This window comes from Ixodes scapularis, unplaced genomic scaffold, assembly GCF_016920785.2.
Source record: "Ixodes scapularis isolate PalLabHiFi unplaced genomic scaffold, ASM1692078v2 PGA_scaffold4__175_contigs__length_147842914, whole genome shotgun sequence".
In the NCBI taxonomy this organism is placed as follows: domain Eukaryota; kingdom Metazoa; phylum Arthropoda; class Arachnida; order Ixodida; family Ixodidae; genus Ixodes; species Ixodes scapularis.
In genome coordinates, this window is record NW_024609879.1 from 47697840 (window position 1) to 47719783 (window position 21944).

The 21944-nt window shown below is 47.2% G+C and overlaps 1 long non-coding RNA gene and 1 pseudogene across 1 annotated transcript; one reads left to right on the forward strand and one right to left on the reverse strand.

Annotated features, from left to right (window-relative positions):
* Positions 1 to 1953: 1953 nt before the first annotated feature.
* LOC115330133 lies at positions 1954 to 7905 on the reverse strand. Its single transcript, XR_005715611.3, has 3 exons — positions 7826 to 7905; positions 2178 to 2327; positions 1954 to 1998 (listed from the first exon to the last, which is right to left on the reverse strand). It is a non-coding gene; the product is annotated as an uncharacterized LOC115330133 (long non-coding RNA).
* Positions 7906 to 15774: 7869 nt separating this feature from the next.
* Positions 15775 to 18039, forward strand: LOC115312997 (annotated as a pseudogene).
* Positions 18040 to 21944: the final 3905 nt, after the last annotated feature.

Sequence of the window (21944 nt, forward strand, 5' to 3'; positions counted from 1 at the left end):
GCTCCCAAAAGCGAATCCAGAACTCAGTTTTTGTGGGGTTTTTTTTCAGGGGGGGGGGATTTGTAAGGATACGATTCTCCCATTCTTTCCGTGTACCGGGGGGTCCACCCATGACAAATTACCCTCCAAGAAAACCCCCCCCCCCCCCCTCTCGGATTCGTCCCTGTCCGCGCCGCGATTGGAAGATGGCGGCGGCCGCGTTGAAAAGGTATATATTATATATCCACACTTTGTGCAAGTAGCTAGTATTCCCTCAGGCAACCCTTACCAGCTTCAGCTTCTTGTTTCGGTGCAGGACTGCAGCTGTCGCTGAGCTCTGATCATTTTTTCTTTGTGCCCCAAATTTCTTTTTGTTTTGAGCCACTCTTGCATTATCCGATAGTCCCTGTCTTAGATTCTTGACCTTGACCTTGAGCCAAGGAGCTTCCTTGGCTCAAGCTCAAGGAAGCTCTCCAGGAATCCTAAAAATTGTAGAGAAAACAAAGAATGTAATGCTAATACACATCTAAGCTAGATACTTGTTTGTATACCCCCCCCCCCCCCTGGTTACAGCGGATTTGGCTGCAACTGGCTTTCAAATACTATCACCGACAACAATTCATTATTTTTATTTATTTAAATGAGAGAAATGCAAATCTTCAATCTCTTTCTTTAGTGGTGCTAGTTGAAAGTAAGTAGCTGGCCTCACTGCGTCCTGAAAGACGTGCCATTTGGGGAAGCAGGGTTAATTTTCTGATCAGTTATACCTAGGGATCTGCGTTTTCGGCTTTTATTTTTCTAAAACTCTGCACACTTTTTTAGGTTTTTATTTTGAAATTATATTTTCGGTTTTTATCGGTGAATATAAATAAAAATACAAGTTAACCGGTTTTTATTGGTGAATATGTATTGACGAAATATGCACTTTATTTATGCCTGCTTGTCCAAAATGTAGTACATTAGGTATATAATTGTTTTGTTTTATCTGTTGCTGTCTTTTTAATTTTACTTAAACAAATTAAGACAGTTTACAGTTTTCATTTTGATGTGGCGAGCAACTCTAAACAAGGATAATTCTTGGTATGCCGTCTCTTCCTTCACACTTTGAGGACTGTCAAAGCTGGTTAGTTTTTGCTGGAAACACGCTCGTACAACAACAAACTGTATTTCCTCTAAACATACTGGAAGCTTGATGGAATGTGCTAAAAAAGAAGCTTTTTTTATGTCTTTTACAGTATAAGGCACCTAAAACAGATCAGGCAAGACGACCCACCCTTTTCGTCCCTTGAGGAAAAAAATTAAAGGATTTAAGTGCAATGCCAACAGTTGAAACCCTATCTTGAAAGGACAACAACAAACTTGATGCAGAAAGAGTGGATCACGAACAACACAAATTTCATCCAGAAGACATGCCCAAACTCCCCCTCAAACATTGTCACCCGGTTAAGCCACCACACCACTTGGCGCACAATACTACTCTCAAATACTCAACTTTTCTGGTTAAACCCGAATTTCCGAAAATGAATTCAGCATACTTTTATCGGTCTTTATCGATTTAAACCGAAAACGCCGAACCCTAATTATACCGTATAACGACTATTCTAAAGCCTTTTATTAATAGTAAGTCATAAAACATTTCTCAGAACGCAAATGGTCTCATTTCAGTTTTTCCCATTATACATTCCTCAGATCTACAGAAAAAAAACCTTAAATTTGCAGATTTGTATGGCCATCTGTTGACTGTATCACAACATCAATAACTATAGGTAATTAGGCCCATTGACTGCGTGATACTCAGAAGTATTGTGACTTTCTTCCCACTGAACACTCATAGTTGCAACAACACTACAATAACACGAAAATATAATTGTAGGACTAATTATGTAATATAAGGGCAGAACAGTATACATATGAAAAAGAAATATCCTTACATATCCATTTCCAATGACATCTGCGAGCTCTGGGTACTTCTTGATCAACTGAGCACAAACCTTGGTGTAAAACTTTGAAGTTGGAACTCTGTAACAATGTCACAGTATTATGTGTGAATATCTTACCTCCATATGACAAGGAGTAAAACAATTTGTGTAAAAGTGATGCATATGTAGGAAACTGCATAAGATCAGTCAAAACATTAGCTCCACGCAATGAAGTTTAACAGTTACATGCCCTGGACAATAACTGCTAGTACCACTTACACCGATATTTTGACCATTGCAGCGAACAATGTGTCCACAATTCCTCGGTACACCTGTGATTCCAGCCTTTTGCCAGCCACGATCACATCGTGTAGTGACCCGAAGCCTGGCATGGTGAAGCTGTTGCCACCATCATCTGAGTAGGCAGGGCTAAAAGAAGTATTTCAAACAGCATTTCCCTCAAAATATATCAGGTGGGCATTTATAGCCATGATGTTTTATCTCTGCTAAGCCCACGAAAATTGATGAGCTTTTATTCAGTATCTATTCATAATGAAAACTGGCTCTGTCGATGGTTTCAGCATAATTTATCAAAATGTTAAAGGCCGATCCAAGCTGAACAATAGTAAGACAAAGCTGGGGAAGAGGTTGAATGTTTATATAAGTTCATAATGAAGGCACAGTGCAAACGCATAAAAACGGAACAGAAAAGAATGGGCCCGGTGATAACCTTGAACTTTGTTACTGCATAGGGACTATAGCCAGTGCAGTCCTGTTTCTTCACAGTTATTTCAGCACATCGATACTTCAGACCCAGATCACGGATTACAAAGCGGGGCATGGAATGGCCAAAAAACGAGCTTTTCGTGTAATACTCGCTAAAATATGAGGCGCCAGAGAAAACCAGCTTTTTGCGTTAAGTCCTTATTCCGAACTCTTTTCGTTCACGTTTCAACCATTGAAGAGCGCTGGGAAAAGGCCGAAGCACGCACCGCATACCACTAAACCGCTGTGTGCTTCCGCAGCGTAAAATCCGTCTGCTTCCATCGCCGTCTCCGTGGCAACGAGCATTGGATGGATGGAAGGACGCACGGTATAAACCCGTGAAGTCTTCAACAGCTGGCGCCCTTCCCCAAGCGGCGTCTGCTCACCCAAGGTCGTCGTGCCTCCTCAGAGTATTTCCGGAAAGGTTCGACTGTCATGGGCACAGCCTATACTTCGTTTCATGCTTCACCTAGGATGCCTTAATGTGCGTACTGCTTAGGGTTGGCCCAGGACCCCTCCCCTTAGGTAAAAGCACGTATTAAGGCACCCCGGTGAAATGAAGATCTACCCATGATAGTCGAACCCCCTCCGGAAATACTCATCTTCGCGCCTCACGCTGCTACGCGGGACCGCACCGTTAGCGCTGTATTCGTCGGCCGCCGCCGTACGTGCGTGAGTACTTGTCGCCAGGCCTAAATCTTGCCTTCGCGGGCGAGTTGCGACCTCTCGGATTTGCATGCCTTTGAGGTAGATGGGTTGGAAACCCGTAGGTTTACGTGAATGTAGAGCTGCAAACTACCCGAGAGTCGTTTGCGTGGGTGACAGGAACACCGAATTCGACTTTGACTGAGCAGAAGCCGTTCGGGGAATGGCATCAGCTCTTGCTGGCTTCACGGGTTTATATGCTCCGTGCGGGAACTATAGGGGGCGCTTTGAAAAACGCGTGTAGCGCCGCTAGCGAAGGAGCTGGCGTTCGACAGTGAGGCGCGCTCAGCAACCTGCGGCACCTTTTCGCATGCGAAGCTGTGGCGGCGGAAGCGTGCACAGACGAAACTTTTGCTTTTTGAGCCGATACGTTGAGGGTGACGTTGCATGAGTGTTAGGGCAGACCTAAGAAGGGCATCTAGCTGTTCTCCACTTATATATTGAGTTTAAGTCGTTATTAGGGGTAATTTCTCAAGTTCCGGCCGAAAAAAGGGGTTGGAGCAATTTTCCAAAAAGCAAGACGGCCGCCACCATAATTGCTTTGAGTGGGAAATTTGTTTCGCCCGTCTCTGTAAACGGGGCTGCTGGAACGATGATAATTAGAGGCGAGCGAGATGTTCATTAAGTTTGTGCACGAAGTGTGCCAAGCTTCATTAATACAGCAAGTGTAAAAGTTACGTTTCTAAGAATAAGAATAAAGAAATGAAGCTGTACGGGATATCCAATATTGGACCCAAAATGTTGTGTTATAACCGGGCTGTGCGAAGTGCAGTTTTGGGTACACAGGTGCTTGAACTTGACAGTAACATGATACAGCACTTATTATACCAAAAAGAGGTGGCATAGGAAAACCAGGTGGAAATTTTGTTTTGGGCGGCGTAACTCAATGGTAAGCGGTTTTGACCATGAAAGGGTTGTCAAGAGAATACCACTCGTTGTGGGAGGTGGAGACTTTACAGGTAGGAAGGGACTAGTGGACTGTACTCTTAATTGAAACAACTTTACGAAAGGTGGTTCTAAAGCCGAGAAAACAAAGTTGTCGGTCAATACACGGTTTGGCCGTCAAAGGCTTTTGTGGTCAGCTGTTATGTAGTAACCTGTTGCGCGAGGTGCTGATTTTTGACACACAGGTACTTGACATGACCGTAACTTGACACACTTATTATACCAAAAAGAGGTGGCATGGTGAAACCAAGTGGAAATTTAGTTTGGGCGGCGTAACTAAATGGGAACCAGTTTTGACCGTCAAAGGCTGTCAAGATAATACCACTCATCATGGGAGGTGCACATTTGCAGGTAGGAAGGGACCAATGGACGGTACTTCCAGTTCGAACAACTTTGTGAAAGGTGGCTCTAAAGCCGAGAAAAAAAATGATGTCCACAGAACTCAGGGTGTCAGCGTTTCCACATCCAAAAGGAGGCTGATCAAAAAAGAAAGCACACCACATAAACTTGCATACTCAATCGTCCATTCTCCAGTGATTCCAAGTTTCATTGTAGTTTTCCTTCGATTCATATTTGTCACATCTTTTTTTTACCGTTCGAATTTTCTACATGAAGTACAGATTGCATGCCATACTTGTCCGGAAATATCATCGACAAGTACGATGGGCACGAAACTTCTTTGGAGGGCATTTCTCCAACGAAATTGGTACTGCATATCCGCGAGTGTAAAATGGCATTTCAGTTCGTCCCATCGGCGCTAATGCATGTAGGCGTCACTGGTACGAAAACAAACGCAGAGCGCAAAGCGGCAGTGTAGAATATTTCAGCCGTGCCGACACAGTGGCAGATATGATCGGGAGACTAAAGTTATAATTATAATGCAATTAAATGCAAAAGTGCAAGCGAGCTGGACAAGAATGACGAAAGTAATCCCTGGAGAAGGGGAACAAGAGGGACAAAGGACAAACATAAATATCCAAACACAGTTAGGTGACTGGTGAGCGACCGAAAAAATGCGCCTGGACCGGGTATCGAACCCAGGACCCCTCCATTACAAGTGGAGCGCTCTAACAACTGAGCTAACCAGGGGTTAGACGTCAGTAGAGCAAACGGGTTTTATCAGCTGCCACCAGTCTAACACCAACAAGGGTGAAGCTTGCAATTCAAGGTTGTAATTATAATGCAAATAAATGCAAAGGTGCAAGCGAGCTGGACAAGACAAAATCCGCCTGGTTCGATACCCGGACCAGGCGGATTTTTTCCGTCGCTCACCAGTCACCTAGCTGTGTTTGGAGATTTATGTTTGTCCTTTGTCCCTCTTGTTCCCCTTCTCCAGGGATTACAAAACCGTACATCCGGCCAATATTGAAGCCGGTTTTCGGCTGAAATTGCTTCGACACTGGCCAAGAAGCAGCGTGCTGCTGTGGCGACTTGTTTGCGTAATTTATTTGTTCTGTCATTTTATTGGGTCCCGGGCAACTGTGTACACCCCAAAAAAGAAAGGTACTGTGGTAATTAAACCTTGACGAGAGGCAGGCACGTAGCCAGGATTTTGTTTCGGGGGGGTCCATGACAAAGTGCTTTATGAGGGAGAGGGGGGAGAGGAGGCCTCAGCAAATGAAAGATTTCGGAGGGCCCTACGCCCCCCCCCCCCCCCTCCCCCATAGCTACGGGCCTGACAAGAAGGGGTATTGTAGTTTTACATCTTTATAAAAAGGTGTAGTGCATTATCACACGTTTTAAGAAACGTGTTTAAAAAATCACACATTTTTAAAGGTGTGAGGTTTACATTTCTTTTATAAGGTCTATTGCTACACTTATTAGGGTGTTAGTTATGGGACACCCCACTTACATGTATAAAGGTGTGGAAATGTTTAATGTGTATATACCTCTAACGGAAGAAAATCTCTTTCATGTGATTACATCGCGTGCCAATGAAACGATCTGTCGACCTCGACCCTACCCAAGAATTACCCCGGTTCTTTTTTGTTTTCAAACATTCTGAATTGTACCAGCTTATTAGTACCTCTTCGGATATTGCAGAATAAAGCGATGGTAGCCGCAAAAACTCTGACAGCCCGGCTTACAGTCATGTGGGAGACTGACAGGTGCTCGTCAGTCGACACCATGCCTTGAAAGCTACCGGTTCCGAAGAACCGGAGCGCACAGAGAACTTGTGGTTCCACGGTCATGGTAGACGCAATTGTCCGCCGCCTCGAAGTCCAGGCGTCGAACGAAGCTCCTCGCAGAGTCAACACCCAACGGCTTTCGATAGCCGGTACTGTCGCCAAAAGTCGTCGTCGGGGAGTTGAAAGGCGTCCCCGGTGGTCTCAGTAGCGACGCCAACGATGGCGGAAGATAAGCACGGCCGCAGTGTACGGCACCGCCATGTTCACAAAGTTTAACTTCGCCTCGATCCGAAGCGAAGATCTCGAGCTCCAACCACGGCTCTCGCAAAGTTCGGAAACGTCACTATGACGTCAGCGACAACTTCGACAAACGAGGTTTCTTTTTAACAGAAACTTTGGAGGGATTTGGAGCGTCAGCCGGTCGCCTAGGGACAATCTGCAAAGCATTAATTTTAGCTTGGCGTAGGGATGTAGGGACAAACGGGCGCTACGTCATCGGCGAAGCCGTTCAATCAGCGGGCTCCTCGCGCCCCTCACGCGCACCTCGATGAATTTTGCTACATTCTGCCTCTCTCAAAAAAATGAGCGTTCGAATGATTGACACCTCGCTCGGCGCGACGTCAGCGTCGCGAGAGTTCAATTAGCGCGTTCCGCAAACTTTGGGCACAAAGTTGTGCTTGACGAGTTTAGCGGCCCTGGTTTTCTCCAGCGCCTCATATTTTGGTGAGTATTACACGAAAAGCATGTTTTTTTAATAATCCCGTTCTGTTTGTTTTAACCCGTAACATGGGTATAAAGTATCGAAGTGCCGTTACTTCTTTTATCTCCTCACAGTTATAGGGGTAACTGTAAAAAAAAAAAAAAAGTGTATTTTTAAACAGCCTAATTGGGACAAGCATATTACAAAACATTTTTTTTAACAATAACAAAATTTTTTTACAGCTATAATTATTGCACGGGACTGATTTTAGTTTGTGGCTATTTCGTTCGTTTTAAATCGCGCGCCACAAAGTTGGTATTATACGTCACGGAGTAACGTATAGCAGCCACTATGCGGACGTCGAAGGAGCGGGAGTGTCAAATGTGGAGAAGTTGTGAGTCCGACTAAATTACCTCCTGTGGCGTAAATATTGCCAAAAAAATTTGTTTTTTCGCGGAAGATTTGTTTTGGGACATGCTTGTCCCAATTAGGCTGTTAAAAAAAAAAATCTTTTTTTTTTGCACTTATCGTTTAACCTTAAATTTCACTTCAAAAAGTTTACTTTGTGCGCCAAATGACTGTTGTTCCCATTAAAATTCACTGAAACCAATATAGTCATAGTGAAGACTCTAAATAAAAAAGAAAACTTATAATATTTGGTCAAACAACCGAAATGCACTTACAGTTCGATTGCGCTGACATTAGAGCAAACTCCTGTAGCATCTGGTGGTACCTCGCCTGTAGCATCTGGTGGTACCTCGCCTGTGGCGTGTGATGGCATCTCCTAAGCCCAGGAAAAGCTTTCGATGATTCCTTGGGTTATGCAACACACTAGAGATTTAGTAAGTGCCTACTAAGCAATTTAGAGCTATAGTTAATCACTTGAAAACGTTACATTTCATCTGAAACAGTTATAGCATAAACACCTGAGATTGAGATGAACAGGGTTGTTCTTCTGACGCGGCTGGAACTTGATGCACAAAAACTTTCACCATGTCTGCCAGCTCATCTCCAGGGGCAAGGTCTACATACTCGCCAAAAGCTGCATCTAGTACCTGCAATCGATGCATACGATAGCTAGACACACCTGCCTGTAACAGCACACTTGCGTTGTAACTGATTGGAAAAAAAAATATTCGACCCGGCGTTAACTTGAAAATGCCAAGCACGCAAGAGTTGTGAAAATCGAACGCTTGTAAGATGGTAGCAGTGCACTAGTTGCTGTTGTAACACAGCAATAATTTGGAAAGCGCAAGTTTCACGACACTAGTACTACAGCTATACGACAGAAGCCTGTGTTGTAGCGCGAGCGCAACGGCACGTGGATTAAGCAAAACGTTTTCACCTAAGCTCGAAGTCGGTCGCACCATCCCTTCCGTTCTCGACATCGAACGCGCTACAAATCGGTGACCGTGACGTGATGTCACTGCCGAGACTGTCGCCTCCGCGCTTCTGTCCACCTGGAGCTCCCGCTTTGGAGTTCCCGCAGAAATCGTGAACGATCGCGGACGCCAATTCGAGTCGGCCCATTTCCGAAGCTTGACAACTCTTCTTGGCATCGCTCACCTGAAGAACACACACAACCTACCAACCGCAGACAAATGGTTTGGTCGAGCGTTTCCATCGCTTCTGGCAAAATTTGCACTCCCGGACACCCGCTTTGCCAGCATCCACGTGGACCTTGTCGGACCCCTACCGTCATCGCAGGGCTACCGGTACCTCCTGACCGTTATCGACAGGTTCACGCGCTGGCCGGAGGCTTGTCCCATCAAAAACATCACGCCCGGGTCACCAATTTGTAGCGCGTTCGATGTTGAGGACGGAAGAGATGGTGCGACCGACTCCGAATTTAGGTGAAAACGTTCTGTTCAATCCACGTGCCGTTGGGTTCGCGCTACAACACAAAGGCTTCCGCCGTATGGCGCTACTACTCGTGTCGTGAAACTTGCGCTTTCCAAACTTTGCAGCAGAACTAAGTGGAGCGTCCAGCAGCAGCCTATCGATTCTTCTTTTACACAGTACATTGCGCAGAAAATGCCACATTAAACGACCGCTTACCTGAAACCTACTGCGAGACAGTTGGACCTGGCTTCCAAGCACGGGACACGTTGCGATTGCTTGCTTTAGGCATTCGATTGAGCCTCTCTGAAGGGTCAATGCTCTTTTCGTTTGGGAAATGCCGGTGGCGACGGTGACGAGGCAACGCAGCGGAGGCATTATTGTTACGACGAGCCCGCGCGTTGTAGAACGAAACATCCGCCAATGCGACGCACAACGTAAAACCGGTAAAACGTAGGCCTAATGTAGGCGCCAACGCGGCCAAAGCATCAAAAACAAGTCTCGTAGTCAAATCTAGCGCGATTGAGTGGAATGAGCAACGGTAATGAGCAAACACCACCTAGATTGTATGAGCACGAAAGTAGACGAATGGCTGTACTGTACCGTAGCAGAGCCTGTACCGTAGCCTCTACCCGTTGTAACGGGCGGTAGCTCACGCCATCTAGCCAAAGGGGTTTTGTGGTGGTGGTGGTGGTACTGGCCAGACAGAGCAGGTGCTGGCCAGTTGCCAAGCGGCGGCGATGATTAGAAAGTTTGGGGGAACCGGTTCGAGACCGCTGCGAGCTGCATCATCTCCTCATCTCCGGTCGATCGCCCGATACGGTCCGAGACCGCTGCGAGCTGCATCCCGGTGTCGTGAAACGAGTTTCTCTAACCGCATGCTTCCGGGTAACACGCTTATGACTGGCAGTGGGCTCCAGTGACTCACGGCAAGACTGGATTCCCGCGCTTTTGTGAGTGGCGCCATGTAATACATCTACCTATGCCTCTACTACAAGTGCCTACTGCAGACGGACGCTGCGTGACTGGCGCGATGTGACAGATAGCAGCGGCAGCAAGACCGAGGCTACAGAGGCCGCAGTCGAGAATGTGAGGTGTTCCCTGCACTCGTGGCTAGTCAACGAACCCCTGTAAACGAAAAACGGCTGAAATCTACCGGGCGGCCCTCCTGCAAACGTGAAAAGGTAAGATGTAAGGCAAACGTGTTATGTGCGCGCGCCTTCTCTCTTGCAGCCTGCAGTCACACGAAATATTATCAATTTAGATTATGCTCAAAGGTTACTAAGTATAAAGTCCAAGTTTCAAATATTTTAGAGCTCTAGGAATTAAAATAATTAATTTTAAATAATGATTATCTGCCCCTGCCGACAAGGCACTAGTCGATCGCAGTAGGCACAGTTGGCACGTAGGCATATATCATTGTGTCCGCGCGGATAGACAAAATAACAATAACGTGTGTAAACACTGTGGGCAGCGAGTTCTTACCGCCAGTGATCTGTTTTGAAGCATAAATGGGACTTCTTTGGCAATTCATACGAGTCGGGCCACTCTGGGAATAACAATAACGTGTGTAAACACTGTGGGCAGCGAGTTCTTACTGCCAGTGATCTGTTTTGAAGCATAAATAAGGCTTCTTTGGCCATTCACGCGACTGAGGCCACTCTGGAAATAATAATAACGTGCATAAGCACTGTAGGCAGTGAGTTGTCACTGTTAGCGATCTGTTTCGAAGCACAAATGGGACGTCTTTGGCCATTCAAGCAACTGAGGACACTCTGGAAATAATAATAATGTGCATAAACACTGTGGGCAGCGAATTCTCACTGCCAGTGATCTGTTTCGAAGCATAAATGGGACGTCTTTGGCCATTGACATGACCCGGGCCACTCTGGGAATAACAATAACGTGTGTAAACACTGTGGGCAGCGAGTTCTTACTGTGCCAGTGATCTGTTTCGAAGCATAAATGGGATGTCTTTGGCCATTTGTACGAGTCGGGCCACTCTGGGAATAACAATAACGTGTTATTCGCGGAGAAACTAGAAGCAGAAGCTGAAAACAAGGAGCTGGAAACATACGAGGAACTCATGCAATGGTGGACTCACCACCTGGAAAAAGCGAAGAGACCCACACGTCACAAGGGTAGGAAAAGAAAGCTATGGTGGGACGTTGAGGTGAGGAAGGCAATAACGAAAAGACAACTGGCGTGCAGAGCTCTTCGAGGAGAGATCAGGAGGAGAGTAGAGGAAAAAATCCCTCTCAGGAAGGATTCTATGGAATGGAGGGAGTACCAGCATAGGAAAGTAGAAGTGACGACCCTGATCCAGACCAAGGTGGCCAAGGCGGATAAGAGGTTCCTGGAGGACCTGAAGGAGGCGGGAAGGGAAGCACCTCGCAAGTTCTGGCGACATGTTCGGGACCAGACGGGTAAACCCAGAGAGGATTCAACGCTCAAAGACGACACCACAGGAAGACACCTGGGGCCGAAAGAGACCATCCGATACATCGAAGAGAGGGTCAGATCGATGTTTGCGGGAAGCAGCACGGACGCAGTGGACGAAAATGGAGGGCCGGAGGGACTGGTGGAGCGAGAGGTACAGCCGAGCATGGACAACATCACGAGGGGAGAACTGAAGAAAGCGATAGGGAGGATTGGAGCGACGACAGCCACAGGACTAGACAATCTACTGATGAGGCTGGTGAAGCAGCTGTGGCCAGAGACAAGAGAACTCCTACAGCAAACCCTGAGCCAGATCATGAAAAGGGGACGAATTCCAGCCGAATGGCGAAAATCAAGGCTCCGACTTATATACAAGGCCCAAGGACCCAAGTCCTCGTTTGGCAGCTACCGTCCTATCGCAATCACACCGGTGCTGTACCGACTGTTCATGCAGGTGGTGCGGAACAGACTGCAGGCATGGGCCGAGAAAGAGGCGATCCTGGGAGAGCTGCAGAATGGCTTTCGATGGGGAAGACGCCTGGAGGACAATCTTTTTGTGCTGACTCAGGCCATCGAGATCGCCCAGAAGGAGAACCGCTCCCTGTACCTCTGTTTTCTCGATGTCAGCAAGGCGTACGACACGGTCGAACATTGAAAACTGTGGACGCAGCTGGCAGAGCGGGGACTCTGCAGTGAGTTGATAGACCTCTTGCGAGAAGTGTACAGAGGGACGGCGGTGGTGGCACAGTGGCAGCAGGAGACAACACATCCAGTGACCTGCTCCAAAGGCTTGAGACAGGGCTGCCCGCTGTCGCCGCTGCTGTTTATGCTGTACATAGCAGGAATCGAAAGGCGGCTGCAGGAGAGTGGGGAGGGTTTCTCACTGGAATATTTGGAAGGTGGGGAAAGGAAGGGAGGAAAACTCCCGGGACTCTTCTACGCCGACGATATGGTGCTGATGGCGGACTCACTGCAGGGCCTGCAGGGGCTCATGAACGAGTGTTGTGCAATGGGGGAGGCCCTGGGACTTAGCTTCAGTTCGCACAAATCTGGGCTGATGGCTTTTGGAGCAGCAGAGGAAAACGGGACCGCCAACCTGTCCATTCAGGGCAACCCTGTACCTTGGGTGGACCACTACAAATATCTTGGTGTAAACCTACAGAAGGACACCACTACCTCCTAGAGCACGAGATGAAGGTCAAGGCGAAGGGCAGGAGGAACAAGGGCATAGCAACGGCCAGGGCCCTCTGGGAATATAACCAATACGAGGTAACCCGAGCGGTCTGGAAGATGGTGGCGGTGCCGGGGCTCACTTTCGGCAACACAGTGTTGTGCCTGTCATCAGGTACCAGGCAATACCTCGAGGTCCGTCAGAGGGAGGTGGGAAGGTCGGCACTAGGAGCAAGCCGAACAGCACCGAACGAGGCCGTCCAAGGAGACATGGGCTGGTCCGGTTTTGAGGCCAGGGAGGCCCGAGCCAAGCTGGACTTCGAGTGACGCCTCAGCCGGATGAGCGAAGAGCGCTGGGCCAGACAAGTTTTCAAGTATGTGCATCTTCGGTCCGTCCCAACCCGGTGGGTGCGACGGACGCGCCAGCTGGCACAGCGGTACGAGGTCAGCAGCCCACTCCTATACCCAGCGGCGGAGCAGCCGGAACTACAGCAGAGCATCCGCACGAGGGTGATCGAGAGCGAGACGTGGCGGTGGGCGGAAGCGGCACGTCTGAAACCAGCGCTGGCCCTGTATACCAGAGAGAAACAGGAGGTGAAGCGGATACCTTTCATGGACAACAGCAAGGGCAGTGCACTGCTTTCGGACGTCCGAGGCGGCATGCTGCGGACCCGCGTTTTCCGCGCGAGGTACATGGACATCGAAGTGAAGTGCGTCATGTGCGCGCAGGGAGCAGACGAGACGGCGGAACACGTCGTACTGGAATGCACGGGCATAAAGCCGGACGTGACGTACGAACCAGACATAGCGGTGGCGCTGGGCTTCCGGCGCGTTAACGAACAGTACGCCGCCGATAGTTCGCAGCGTTCGCAGCCAGTGGAGGTGACAAAGAGGAGACTGGAGTGTTGGTGGAGGAGAGCAAGGGAACACAACTACGACATTGGCTAGTGTAGCTACTAGCCAGGCTAGATCCAGCGCTGCTGAGATCCCCCGGTACAAAGGGGTTAGCCCGAAATCCAATCCAATCCAATCCAAGTGTGTAAACGCTGTGGGCAGGGAGTTCTTACTGCCAGTGATCTGTTTTGAAGCATAAATGGGACTTCTTTGGCCATTCACGCGACTGAGGCCACTCTGGAAATAATAATAACGTGCATAAGCGCTGTAGGCAGTGAGTTCTCACTGTTAGTGATCTGGTTCGAAGCACAAATGGGACGTCTTTGGCCATTCACATGACTCTGGCCACTCTGGGAATAACAATAACGTGTGTAAACACTGTGGGCAGCGAGTTCTTACTGTGCCAGTGATCTGTTTCGAAGCATAAATGGGGCGTCATTGGCCATTCGTACGAGTCGGGCCACTCTGGGAATAACAATAACGTGTGTAAACACTGTGGGCAGCGAGGTCTTACTGCCAGTGATCTGTTTTGAAGCATAAATGGGATGTCTTTGGCCATTCACACGACTCGGGCCACTCTGGGAATAACAATAACGTGTGTAAATACTCTGCGCAGCAAACTCTCACTGCTAGTGATCTGTTTCGAAGCAAAAATGAGACCTCTTTGGCCATTCACGCGACTCGGGCCACTCTGGGAATAACAATAACGTGTGTAAACACTGTGGGCAGCAAACTCTCACTGTTAGTGATCTGTTTCAAAGCATAAATGGGACGTCTTTGGCCATTCACACGACTGAGGCCCCTCTGGGAATAACAATAGCATGTGTAAACACTGTGGGCAGCGAGTTCTTACTGTCAGTGATCTGTTTTGAAGCATAAATGGGATGTCTTTGGCCATTCGTACGAGTCGGGCCACTCTGGAAATAACAATAACGTGTGTAAACACTGTGGGCAGCGAGTTCTTACTGTGCCAGTGATCAGTTTCGAAGCATAAATGGGACGTCTTTGTCCATTCGTACGAGTCGGGCCACTGTGGGAATAACAATAACGTGTGTATAAACACCGTAGGCAGCGAGTTCTTACTGCCAGTGATCTGTTTTGAAGCATAAATGGGATGTCTTTGGCCATTCACACGACTCGGGCCACTCTGGGAATAACAATAACGTGTGTAAACACTGTGGGCAGTGAGTTCTCACTGCTAGTGATCTGTTTCGAAGCATAAATGGGACCTCTTTGGCCATTCACGCGACTCGGGCCACTCTGGGAATAACAATAATGTGCATAAGCACTGTAGGCAGCGAGTTCTCACTGTTAGTGATCTGTTTCAAAACACAAATGGGACGTCTTTGGCCATTCACGCGACGCGGGCCACTCTGGGAATAACTATAACGTGCGTAAGCACTGAGGGTTGCGGATTCTCACTGCCAGTGATCTGTTTCGAAGCATAAATGGGACGTCTTTGGCCATTCACGCGACTGAGGCCACTTTGGGAATAACAATAACGTGTGTAGCACTGTGAACAGCGAGTTCTCGTTGCCAGTGATCTGTTTCGAAAAATAAATGGGACGTCTTTGGCCATTAACGCGACTGAGGCCACTCTGGGAATAACAATAACGTGCCACCAGGAAAGTAAACAGAGGGGAAAGGCAGATGCTCGAAGAGCTTTGCTTGGGCCCTTTAAGGCGCAGGCGAGCTGGTGAGCAATCATGATAAAACTAACCCCGAGACAAGGGGAAAAAGACGGGACAGATACAGCCACACTCTTTTGTGTCTGTCCTGTTTGTTTTTCTTGTCTTGTCTTTGGGTTACTTTATCATGCTTGTGATTACTTCAGGCCATATGTTACTCCCTTTTTATTTGCTGGCCTTGTATTCTCCAAATAGTAGTCATATTATTCTTTGTAAGCATGAATTATTTTGAATAGAAATGCCAAGAAGGAAGAAAGTCAGTACACTGTGCATGATCGTAGTTATGATATGAGGAAGTGCTTGTGATAGGGCTGTTCCCTTGAGTTGGTGCTATTCTTAATGTATGGTGTGTTCTGCATTTGTTTCTGTATAAATGAACATCACAAGGGATATAAAATTACTGATATGGTCCTTTTTCTTTTTTTTTTTCTTTCAGATGCCAGGTGTCCGCTACTATCGTTGCCCGAGATGCAGCAAGCGTGTGTTTTCTTTAAGATCGCTCTTCAGACACCTCCACTCTGTTCATGGACATGAAAGCAATTGGATGTGTGGCCTCAGTGGATGCATGAAAACATTTCAACTGTTCACGTCATACAAGAAGCATGTGTATTGACATCACACTAAACTATTTGAAAAGAAGACAACCCACACCGAGGAAGTGCTTCTTCGTGAAGCCCAAAGTGCACAGGCAGAGTGACGGTGGTGCTCCAAGTGATGTGGATGCTGCGGAGACTGACTTCGACCGAATGGAGCTACTGGGGCTACAAGAAAGGATGGCTGAAGAAGGAGATGATCCCAACCCCAAATCAAGCGACTATGTTAAGCGATTGGCGCTTTTGATCCTTAAGTGGAAAGAGCAGAGGCGTCTTCCAGAGTCAACCTTAAACGAAATAGCCAACGTAGTAATTTTTTACATACAGGCTATTTTCGAAGATGTACGATTGCAATCTATCGACAAGGATGCTGGCAAAGTGAATGAGCTACTGTCCGAGCTACAACTGGACCAGCTACTCACGAGAGGTAGGCGGATGACATACTGGAAAGCACATTTTCCATATATTGAGCCGTGCACTGTCACTCTAGGAATTAACTCAAATGGAAAGGCCGACACCATGACATATGTGCCTCTGTGCAGTGTTTTAAAGCTCATTCTAGAACATCCAACTTGGTCAGGCGACTTCAATTCCTACATGAAACTAGACGACCACATGTGCTCTGTATTTGACGGAAGTGCATTTAGTGAACACGCCTAGTTTGCCGGTGATAGCAGTAAAATGTGTTTGCTGCTGTATAGCGATGAATTCGAAGTGTGCAATCCGTTGGGCAGCAAACGTGGGAAACAAAAGTTGACTGCAGTGTACTCCTCTGTCTTGAATTTTGGCGCAAAATTCCGCTCAGCATATGCAGGAATACCCTTGGCACTTCTAGTCAAAGACAAGCATGTAGCCACTTATGGTTTACCCAAGATTCTTGCACCGCTGCTAGAAGATGTAAGCACCCTAGAAAATGAAGGCATAGTTGCAAATGGTGAAGTGGCAAAGGGTTCAGTCTTCATCATGACCAGTGACAACCTGTCTAGTCATAGGATGGGCGGCTTTCAGTGCAGCTTTAGTCATGGCAGAATATGCAGGTTCTGCATGGCACTACGTCATGAAATTAAGCACAAGCATGATGAGACTGACTTTGCATTGCGCACACCAGCTGGACTCAAGCACCATATGAGTATGTTGAATGCTGGGCTGCCGACAGGGCCACTGTATGGAGTTCAGAAAGCCTGTGCTATCACATTCCAGGGATTTGATCCAACACAGCACTTGCCCCCAGATGTGATGCACGATGTTCTAGAAGGTGTTATACCTTTTGCACTGAAGCACATTATTGCTTATTTAATTGCACAGGGCTTCTTTTCACTTCGTCAGCTGAACGAGTGCATCCTTAGGTGGGACTATGACCATTGTGACGTTCGGAACAAACCAGAACCTCTTCCTAACCAGTTCCTGCGTGGAGAGGCAGGTATGAAACTGTCAGCCACACAGGTTTTCTGCCTTTTCCGTCATCTGACCTTCTATGTTGGTGACTGCATTCCTTCAGGAAACCAAACCTGGCAACTTTACCTGCTGCTTCAAGAAATCTGCGAAATCATCATGAGCCGAAAAATTCCATTCTCACACATTGCGCTCCTTCAGCGAAAGATTCAGTTCTTTATCATGGACTTCATTTCAATGTTTCCAGCTGTCAAAATTCCCTGCAAAATGCATTACCTCATTCACTACCCGTCATGCATTCTGAAGTTTGGGCCCTTAGTTGAACTCTGGGCAATGCGCTTTGAGGCAAAACACCAGTACTTCAAAGACATCTCTCGTAGGATCCGAAATTTCAAGAACCTTTCCAAAAGCCTAGCAATGAGACATCAGTTCTACCAGTGTTTTTCCCTCGTTGGCGGTGATGACAAAAGTGTCCCCACAACAACTGGCTGTCACCGTGTACTGTATGAACACCTACCTGACAGCATCAAGCAGTTCATTTTTGAGCAGAATCTTGACAGGAGTAATTCATTCGCTGTCAAATCTGTAAGTGTAGATGGATGGCTGTACAAGGCAGGCTGTGCCCTTGTTGTAAGTGTACCTGAAGATACTCTGCCAAAATTTGTGCAGGTACGTGAAATATTTTATGTCAACAAGTTTGTTCTACTTCTTGCAAACATACTGGACACAATTTGTTTTGATGAGCACTTTCATGCGTATGTTGTGTGTGCCACTCAAGAAGACAGAGTCTTCACCTCATTCTCTGACTGGTCAGCGGAGCCATTGTACGTAAGAGAACACAATGGACGCACCATATTAACTATGCGTCACTCGTTGTTCTAACTTTTGTCACTGCTAAACCAAATAAACGTGACAGTTACTTAGGGTCTTGATGGGATTACATGCTTTGGACAGCCGCCTGCTCCAAGTTTAGGAGGCAGCATCTGCTCCCCACATATAAAGCCATTTTCTCGAATGCAGCCCCTAAAAGTTTATTCTGAATCCTGCTGGTGGCCATCTATGTGTGTGTGTGTGTGTGTGTGCATGGCCGCTTGATGTGCTTTGCTTCCACCATTTTCGCAAGGTCAGCTCATATATCAACAGTTGAGCTAAAAGCAGTCCAGAACCAAGAGACCATTTTCCGAAATATGGGTTTGAGAGTGCATGGTTTTAAGATGAGATCCCCCTGTCCGCAGGGATGCGCACTGTCTTTGGTTGGCTTATTGTGCTGCAGTGATAGCTCCCCCAAAACCACTTTTGTCCCTCTTGAGATCTATCTTTTGCCCCAAGATAAATACAAAGAAGCCATCTTCGCTCTCCGCCCTGCCAGGAAAGAGAGAGAAAGGGAAGTGGTACAATTTATTCTCTCACCCATATTTTGGAAGAAGGTGGATTAGGGGCATCATCGCCACCCTGGAGGCTGGGTTACGGTAGCGCAATTATGCTTTGTGGATCGAAAAAACTAAGCTGATCAATTATTAAAGACATATGAGTGCTAAATATAGTTTATATCAAACTGAAACATTAATTGCCTAAGTACATGTTTAGGGGTATTTAGCTCATTGAAATAACTAGTTTGTATTTACTCGTTATTTCTCTCCTTCTGCAGCCTCCGAAACCTTCAGTTCACGTCTTCAGCCACTGAAAGCATGTTGTAGTTGCTGCGAGCTCTTGCCTTTTGTGCAATCTTTTTACAAAACTAAGTGAGAAAAGATAAATACTTTTTAAGAGATTAACGCCATTCAGGGAGGCTGAAAAGCTGATAGCATGTACTGCATCAAAAAGACTGATTGAGGAGAAATGATAAATATGATACGACGTGTCCACGTGATTTAAACGATGGTAATTCCGAACAACCCTCTGAAAGGCTTAAGTCACCGATGTGGCCAAAATAGAAGTGTGTAAGATATGCGATTCTAATGGCCACCACAAAAAAAAAGGTGTTGCAGTTACTTTTTTTTAGGTAACTTGGATGACTGAGTAGCCTAAAAGCAAATACACCCGTGTGACGTCACAATTAACCTGAAAATATGTCATTTCCTTTGCTTATTTTTAAAAGCGTCACTTCCTACATGTATGTAAGCATCGCTAACGACAATGCCCCACGGCTCAGAGAGGGCGCTGCTCCCCATGAGTGGCCATTTTTGAAATATGGGCTTTTACGGAAGATTTGCTACCATGGGGCAACCCATAGGAGGGGGGAAAGGAGAGGGGGGGGGGGGCGTGCTCCTCCGCGCATATCTTCAAAAATAATGCCCAGAAGAAACAAGCTCCAAACAGTGCGCTTTTCACTTTCACATTAAGCAGTATTCAGTGCAGGAATGTAAATGTGCCTGTCAGATAAATCTGAGTGCGCGGTAAAGGCGATATGAGCAATTTTCCTGTTTTAGAGCTAATATTTCAGAGACTACAAGTTGTGCGGCTTCAAGTACACATACTAAACCACTAAGCATTTTTAGTGCAGCTATAATCTGCTTATATACAGGGTGTTCTTTTTAACCTTACCAAAATATAAAAAAAGAAAAGGAGGTGGAAGATACGTGTCGGGTGCTGATAATGGTGAGTTGAGAGAGACATAGCCGTTTCAATCAACCCGTCACTATCTCAACAGCGTCTCCTTGGTGGATGCGCCGGCATCAGACTTCCAAGGTAATGATGGTGAGACAAACGACTACGTCACATATATCAGCACAACATCAGACGCTCCAGTTCTCGAATTGTGATGTAAAGGCCGATGACTATCTCAAAACTTATTGCATTTTTATGCATTGTTTCAAATAAGTTTGACTTTAAAGGGCTTCATTTGAAGCGCAATTGCAATATGCCCCATTCATCTACTTAAAAAACAGATTTTGGTTAATTAGTCAACATATACTGTGACGTTTATCAATTCATCTAATGTACGCTGAGCCCACTTATATACACTGAAAAGGGCATCCACATATCGCCTCCTTTTTACTAAATTATGCTAATATTAGAAATAAAGAACACCCTTGCACGAATAATTGAGCATCCTTCCCACACCCTTCCAGCACTTAGCACCCGTCGCGATGTATCCGAAGGGTGCTCGCGCCCAAGCACCCTCGCGCTCGTCAAGAGGGGTGCTAACCCTGCAAAAAAAAGGGTGCTAGACGGCTAAGCGAGGGGTGCAAACCTCCTGCAGCACCCCTAAAGGGTGCTGTAGCACCCTTAAAGGGTGTAAAAAAGCTAAGTCTGTATGGGCTGAAGACGGGCCACCGCTGATGGGTAGAGATTGGGTTTTCGAACTTAAGATTGATTTGGGCGCACTGAACCCGGTCAGCGTTGACGTAGGAGCGTCGCTGAAAGGCATCGTCGCAAGCTACCGGGACGTGTAAAAGGACGAGCTTGGATGCATACAGGAAGACGAGGCTCAGCTAAGCATAAAAGAAGATACGACTCCAAAGTTTTTGAAAGCGCGAAGCATGCCGTTTGCATGTAAGCCAGTGATGAGGAAGACTCGAAGCTGCAGGCGTCATTTAAGTGGTAGCACATCGTCCCTACGCCACACCAGTTGTTCCAGTTCGAAAGAAATACGGGTCTGTCCAACCTGTGTGGAGATTATAAAACGACTGTCAACACCTGCCTGGACGTGGAGCAGTACCCACTGCCGAAACTAGAAGACATTTTGGCAACTGTGGCTGGAGAAACGTTTTTTTCTAAGACATAAATCGGAAGTATTATAGTAGGTTCAAGCGCATAATGAATTGCAGCCGTATTTCACGACCAACACGTACCAAACCCTATTCCGGATGAAAGGGTTTTCGTTCGACATCGCGTCTGCGCCGGCACAGTTTCAGAAGAGGATGGACAACTTGCTCGCGGGCCTCGAAGGGTCCGCGAGCCTGCTGTCTCGACAATAGGGAGTTTTAGTAGATCGTTTTCAAAGGCCCGCTAGCGCTACGAGCGCGCACTTTAGAGCATGCATCAAAGTGGCAGCGCGAGCTCCCGCTACGATTAGCGTGGCCTGAAAACACGATCTACTAAAACTCTCTATTAACCTGATAAGGGGGAAACGGCCGTAGACCACCTCAAGAATTTGGAGTAGGTATTGAAGAGCTTGAGTGACAAGGGCGTCCGAGTCAAGGAAAACAATGAAACCCGTTTACAACTCTCTGTAACGCCGAACTAGAGCGCAGCTCTTGGGGAGGAGGAGGGAGGGGTACTGAGGGGAGGTTATACCCTCCTTTTCCCTCCTCCTCACCTGCTCATCGTGCCTGCTACCCCTCCCTCCGAGCGGCGTCGCCGTCGCCGTTGACGTAACTGTGAGTCACGTGACCCTCGTGACCTCACGGGGGCCACGTGACGTTACTAAGGTCACGTGGTGTCATGGTTACGCCGACGGCGACGGCGACGCCGCTCAAGCCGGAAGCGGGAGCCTACTAGAGCTGCGCTCTAAAAGTTCGAGTTTTTGAAGTCAAGTTTCAAGCTCATGGGGCATCAAGTAAAGGGCCAAGAAATAGCCGTATCACAAGAAAAGGAGCAAGCAATCCTAAGTGGGCCTCAGTCACAAGACTGCAAACCGTCAGGGTTGTTCCTGAGAATGGTGAGGTTCTACGGGAAGTTCCTTCCCGACCTGTACAGCAGGCTATTTCCTTTGAACGATTTACTGAGGAAGGACGTCGCCTGGTCCTGAATCAAACACTGTGATGACTCTTTTGACACGGTAAAGAAACTTCTTGTTGACACACCTGTCCTGGCTCACTATTACCCCAAGGCGGAGCTCCAAG